Genomic DNA, 7,007 nt, shown 5'->3' with positions numbered 1-7,007 from the left:
GTTTTTCTTTAAGCTTGTAATGTTCCAAATGGCATGAATCAAGATTATCAATGATCTCTTTGTATAGATCATTTGATTCAGAAGAGTGAGAAGTGGAAACCTCTTGGYCATTTGAGTYAGAAGAGTCGGAGTCAATTTTTGCCATCCCACAGAAGATCTCATCCTCTGTGTCTGAGTCTTCCCATGCAAGAAGTCCCTTCTGATCATCTTCGTCTAAGGATTCATCAGTAACTAACTCACTAGTTTGAGCTAGCAGAGACTTCTGTTGATAGTACTCAGCTTTCTTTTTGTAGAAGGCTGCATCTCTTGGACCCTTTTGTGGAGCCTTAGGCACTTTTGACCAACATTCAGCAGCAAAGTGGCCTGGCTTACCACATCTAAAACATCCTTCTTTTGTCTCTTCCTTCTTCTGCTCAACTATCTTCTGTGGAGGCTTCTGTTCCTCCTTTTCACTTCCCTCAGATCTTCCACCTTCTGTGTAGTTTCTTCTGTTGAAACTTCTATACTCTTTCTTCTCACCACCCTTCCTATACTCTCTGGTGATCAATGCCAGAGTCTTCATCATTTCTTTCATTAATACTTCTTCTTCAGAGCACTCCTCACTCTCTGCAATCAGAATCTTCTTTTTCTTCCTCTTCTCCTTTTCTTCCTTCTTTGATTCACTCCCCTTACCAGAGCCACCGTCTTCTGCAACTAGAGCAAGAGGACCACCATAATTCTTCTTCATTTGAAGCACTTGAGTCTCTTGACTTTTGAGTGAACCAAACAAGTCAGCCAAGGTCCATACTTCTAAATCCAAGGTGGCCTTCATTGACATGGTCAAATGCATCCATTCGTTTCCAAGACTTTTCAAGAACATAGAGTTGTTGTCCTCTGTAGATCTCATCACTCCATATCTCTTGCAATTGCTGATTAAGGTATTGAACCTGGAGTATGTGTCTGACAGGGATTCACCCTCCTTAGCCTTGAAGCTATGATATTCATCAATACAAATGGCTCAGTTGTTCTTGAGAGTCTTCTTCCCTCCTTCGATCTGTTTCTCTAATTCTGCCCAAATGTCCATAGACAGTTGGCAGTGATCAATACATTTGAAAATCTCATGAGGTATAGCCATGATTAACAACCTTTTGCATTTGCTTCCCAATTCAACCAATACCTTTTCTTCATCGCTCCAGTTTGCAATTGGTTTGGGCTCATAGTGCTCAGGAACTTCGGGGGTTGTACCAGTTGCTGGAACTTGTGGAATCAAATCCATTGGCACGTATGGTGGATTGTAGAGAAATTCACAGATTCTGGGGTGAATTCCCTCCAGGAAGTTGATCATACGCACTTTCCATTGTGGGTATTCCTCTCGGATAAGCGTGGGAGGCTTGGATTGAGATCCAGTACTCATGAACAAGGTATTAGCCACGTTCGTCATTGAAATTTGAAGAAGAAATAAGAAAAAGATGAAACTGATTTAACAGTGAGTGAAACAGGGTAATCTGAAGAAAATGGTGTTCTAGGAATCACAGATTAATACCAAAAGCAGAATTAATTGAATAAGAATTCAAAACCCACTCTGATACCAATTATTGGATCTGAATTCAACTTTGGTATTGATCTAACACTCTAATCAAGCTCTAAAACGATTGAAGTGTTGCGGAAACATTAATAAGAGCAAAACAGAGTAAATGATTGGAAATACTAAACACACCAAGAACACACAGTTTCAATGAAGAAGATGAATGCAAGAAGATTGCTCCAAAGGTTTTTCAATTGATTCAATTGAAAATTTTGACGATTACAATACAGGAAGCACCACTGATTACAAAGGTCCTATCCGTTATTTATACTAGTTCCTAACGACCTTAGAGACAAGATGTTGACTAGTGTCTTCATCTGAGCCGTCCAAATAAAGTCGATTAAATCCTAGTCACGTGAAAAGCACATGCGGCTAACAACCTTTGAAAACTGGTGGAACAGAAACTTCACAGAAGACCAAATCCACAGACCCTCTGTGAGCCATCTCAGAGGCTCTGCTGTAATTGACTTGCGTGTTCTTTTTGACAGAGGACCATTTGCCAGAACCTCTATGAGACACATCAGAGGTTCTGTCACACTTCACTTGCTCGATCAAACGGCTTCTGTCGCTTAGTCCTCTGTTGTTTTCTGTGGAGTTATCCTTCTATCAAGACTTGCGATATACTTTTTCTATACTTTTACAAGATAGGAATAATGGAGCTAACAAAATACCTAAAATATCCTTGCAATAAAATTTTAATTCAAAATTACCAAAATTATAAATTTCCTAATTTATATAATTGATTTGTGGTTGAGATTGGACCTCACGGTTACCACAAACTAATTAGTTCTCATTTGATTAGGCCCATATATATATATATATATATAAAATTTATTAATTAATATATGTAACGGGTATGGGGTGGGGTGGGGCGGGGCGGGGAGGGCGATACCCATCCCCATCCCCAGTTTGAGACAAACGGGGATCCCCGTCCCCATCCCTGACTGGGGCGGGTGGACTGGGTTCCCCGACGGGTCAAGACTCATTCTCATGCATAAAAACAACTGTAAACAACTAAATCGAGAGAGATCCTATGAAATCCCATCATAAATCGTTGAGTCAAGGTCTCCAGAGAAACTAGATTGACGGGAATTCGTTCTTCTTGTAGATGATACCGACAATGAAGAGGATGATAGAAGAGATAAAAGAGAGAGAGAGAGAGAGAGATGACGACAGACGGTGAAGGAGATCATAGGAGAAACGAGGTCAGAGGTGGAATTGGCGCCTTGCTTCTTGAGAGATGGGTACTAGATCTTAAGGTTGTTGAGTAATGCATTTAAATCAAACTCATTTGGTCAGTTATACATGAATGTTTGGTAGTGGCTTAATGATTATAAAAGTGGCTTATTCAGTAAGCTTCTAGGGGGAAGCTTTTTGCAGAAAGTCAAGTTTTTTTTTCCAAACTTATCTCTCCCAATAAAAAATATGCTTCCTTCATCTATGAAAATCCTTCCCAAACAAAACCTTTTCAATCTATATAGACAAATTAATCTACAAAGATAGTTTTATCCATACAGGATTTAATGGAAAACTAACCAAATAGCCCCTAAATTTTTTTAAAGAGTCCATTAATATCAGGGTATTTTAATCTTTTTATCATTATTTTTTATTTCTAAATTAAAAATAAAATTAATATAATGCGATATTATTCTATTAGTATGTGTGTATAAATTACATAATAAAAACCCAAACCCACCGGCCAACAGTTCAATACCACCGCCACTAAGCAGTGGTAAGCCACCAATCCATACCCAGTTCCACTTCTTTCTCCGAAAAAATACAACAAAATCTTGCTTTACCGAATGGAAAATCATAGAGAATGGAAAGACATAGCAATACACCCACGAACAAACCAAAACTCACTATTGAAATGAAATCAAACCATTATGACGTTCTCCATATATCCTCATTCTTTGCTTACCCCATAGAAATGTTTGCAAATAGATGCCACAAATGCAATATCTCTAGCTGTTAAAGTGGAAACTTCTTTTACTAAAAAAAACCTCATTGCTCATATGTAGTATCCCACGGAGTCTACAAACGAGAATTTTGGTTCCCTCCAAGAGTTAGACGATCGAGACAGAGGAGAGAGAAAGGTGAAAATAGAATGGGGAAAGCGGAGGCCATTGGGGAGAAGATGGGTGGTGATACTTTTGATTACTGGTGCTCATCAGAGTTACAACGACAGAGGGAAGAGAGTGTCATTGGAGTTGTAGGAGATAACAGATGGCAGATTTGGGTTTTGCCGACTGATGTTCGTCAAAGGTGGAACGAGAGATCGAGAGAGGCAAATTGGGGTTTTGCGGGTGAATTTGAATCTCGAAACCTCATTCCAAAATCAAGCTCAAACCCTCAAATCTGAATCTCGAATCAAACCCTCGAATCTGAATTAAGATATGAACCATCAAGGTAACGGAACTCTCTCTCATCTCTATCCATGATTCAAAAACAACCGTAAACAACCAACTCGAGGGAGAGTGACAGGTCTGTATTCACACACATACAAACTTAGCAACTAGGACCAAAAGCAAGTATACAATTAGTTCCAATATCGTCTTTCAAGTAATAAACTGATACTATTACCGAATATCATCCACAGGGATTGTAGTAAAAGTTTAGTAGGAGTAATATCAAGAAAATGATTTTAGAAGGCGAATTTGAAGACTTGATTTGATCAGATTTAACACTTATAGTAAAAAAAACCTCATTGCTCATATGTAGTATCCTACGAAGTACACGAACAAGAATTTTGGTTCCCTTTTGGAGTTAGACGATCGAGGAAGATAAGAGAGAAAGATGAAAAAAGAATGGGGAAAGCGGAGGTCATTCGGGAGGAGATGAGTAGTGATACTTTTCTTTACTGGTGCTCATCAAAGTTAGAACGACAGAGGGAAGAGAGTGGCGTTGGAGTTGTAGGAGATAACAGGTGGCAGATTTGGGTTTTGCCAATCGATGTTCATCAAAGGTGGAATGAGAGATCGAGAGAGGAAAATTTGGGTTTTGCGGGTGAATCTGAATCTCGAAACCTCATTCCAAAATCAAGCTCAAAATATCGAATGAAACCCTCGAATCTGAATCAAGATATGAACCATCAAGGTAACCGAACTCTCTCTCATCTCCATCCATGATTCAAAAACAACCGTAAACAACCAAATCGAGGGAGATTGACAGGTCTGTATTAACACACCCACAAACTTAGCAACCAGGACCAAAAGCACGTATACAATTAGGCCTAATATTGTCTTTCAAGTAATAAAGTGATACTAGTACCAAATATCATCCACAGGGATTGTAGTAAAAGTTTAGTAAGAGAAATATTAAGGAAATGATTTCAAAAGGCGAATTTGAAGACTTGATTTGATTAGAGTTAACACTTTTAGTAAGAAAACCTCAGTACTCATATGTAGTATCCCACAGAGTCCACAAAAAAGAATTTTGGTTCCCTCCTGGAGTTAGACAATCGAGACAGAGGAGAGAGAAAGGTGAAAATAGAATGGGGAAAGCGGAGAGCATTGGGGAGGAGATGGATGTCGATACTTTTGATTACTGGTGCTCATTAGAGTTAGAACGACAGAGGGAAGAGAATGTAGTTGGAGTTGTAGGAGATAACAGGTGGCAGATTTGGGTTTTTCCTACAGATGTTCATCAAAGGTGGAACGAGAGATCGAGAGAGGCAAATTTGGGTTTTGCGAGTGAATCTGAATCTCGAAACGTCATTCCAAAATCAAGCTCAAACCCTCGAATCTGAATCTCGAATGAAACCTTTGAATCTGAATCAAGATATGAACCATCAAGGTAACCAAACTCTCTCTCATCTCCATCCATGATTCAAAAACTACCGTAAACAACCAAATCGAGGGAGATTGACAGGTTTGTATTCACAAACCCACAAACTTAGCGACCAGAACCAAAAGCAAGTATACAGTTAGTCCCAATATTGTCTTTCAAGTAATAAAGTGATACTAATACCGAATATCATCCACAGAGATTGTAGTAAAAGTTTAGTAAGAGTAATATTAAGGAAATGATTTCAGAAGGTGAGTTTGAGGACTTGATTTGATCAGAGTTAGACCTACTAAAAGTTAACAGGAATTAACGGGTAATAACAAAAAGCCAGGATGTAAAACTTAGGGTGAGATGTAAATACTATTTTCAGTAGACCAATGTTGTCAAAATGCTACAACATGAAACCATGTTGAGAAATTGCTACAATGCAATCAGTAACAACTATTTTCATTATTTATTTTGAGGGTATTGCTCTTGTATTTCACCATTGCACTGATATTATAGCTTTCAACCCATATCTCTGTGAGGTATTTGAACCAGTAAAAGTGACAAATGGTGTCCTCAAAATATATGCATAAACAAATTTCTTTGTTAAAAATCACTCTCTCGATTGGATTCCCATATCATTCAAGTTGATGTGTTCTGAATGACTCATCACTGAGTCCATTCCACTTTAACAGTTCAAAATGATTAACCTGTTGAGAATTAATAATTTAGAAAATACGGATAACAAATCTCTTTGTTATCAACTCTCTCAAGTCTACTTCCCATGTCATCCAAATTGACGTGCAATCAATGGCTCAACTTAGAATCCATGAGACTTTAACAATTTTCAGTGATCAACTCGTCAAGAAGTGTCATTGGTTTTATCTTGAAATGAAATAATGAAACATTGTTTTACATAAAAGGGTCTAACTTATTTGATTTACAAACTCACCCTTTCTGTCTTACACCCGAGCTAAAGAAATTTAGCTACTCATAACAGAAAGTAATGGAAAGAAATATAAATTGCGGTAAATAAAGGCATAAAATTAAGTAACGGAAAGTAAATGACGGAATATAAATAGCAGAATGTAAGGAGCAAAAAGCGTAATATGATGGAAAGTAAATTGCAAGAAAGCGAAATAAATAAATGATGAAATTTAAAGAGCGAGAAATGAAAAGCAATTAAAAGAAAACCTGGAAAAGAAGTTCACCAAAATTTTACTTGTATTTCTAGAGAGAGAGAAAAATACTAAAAGTAGTAAGACAACTACTTGAGATTTTAAAGGGATTTGGAAAGGGATGATTCAAAATACTAACCCCAACCCTCTACTTATACTAAAATAGAGGTGAGGGGAAAATAGACAATTAACATGTTTTTAGAGTAAAATTACAACTAAAATAAGTAGTTAGAGTCTAATTGTACCAAACTTAGCCAACAAGTTTCCAGCTAATTAAATTAATACAGCTGGAAATACACAAAATGTGGATCAAAAAGTCAGCTCTAGTCATGTCAATAAGCCCCTACTTCTCTCTCCTCCCTTTCTTCACATACAGGTCATGTTGCAGTAGTCCCACAACATCAAACAACTTCAATTTGTCCAGAACAAGTTCATATTAGTCCACTATATAGTAAAAACAAGTAAACCATTTATTCTAGCTCCATAACAAAGAA

The sequence above is a fragment of the Cynara cardunculus genome (assembly GCF_001531365.2).
Source record: "Cynara cardunculus var. scolymus isolate 2C chromosome LG 9, CcrdV1, whole genome shotgun sequence".
Classification (NCBI taxonomy): domain Eukaryota; kingdom Viridiplantae; phylum Streptophyta; class Magnoliopsida; order Asterales; family Asteraceae; genus Cynara; species Cynara cardunculus.
The sequence above is the reverse complement of the archived record's forward strand: the minus strand, read 5'-3'. Positions refer to the sequence as shown.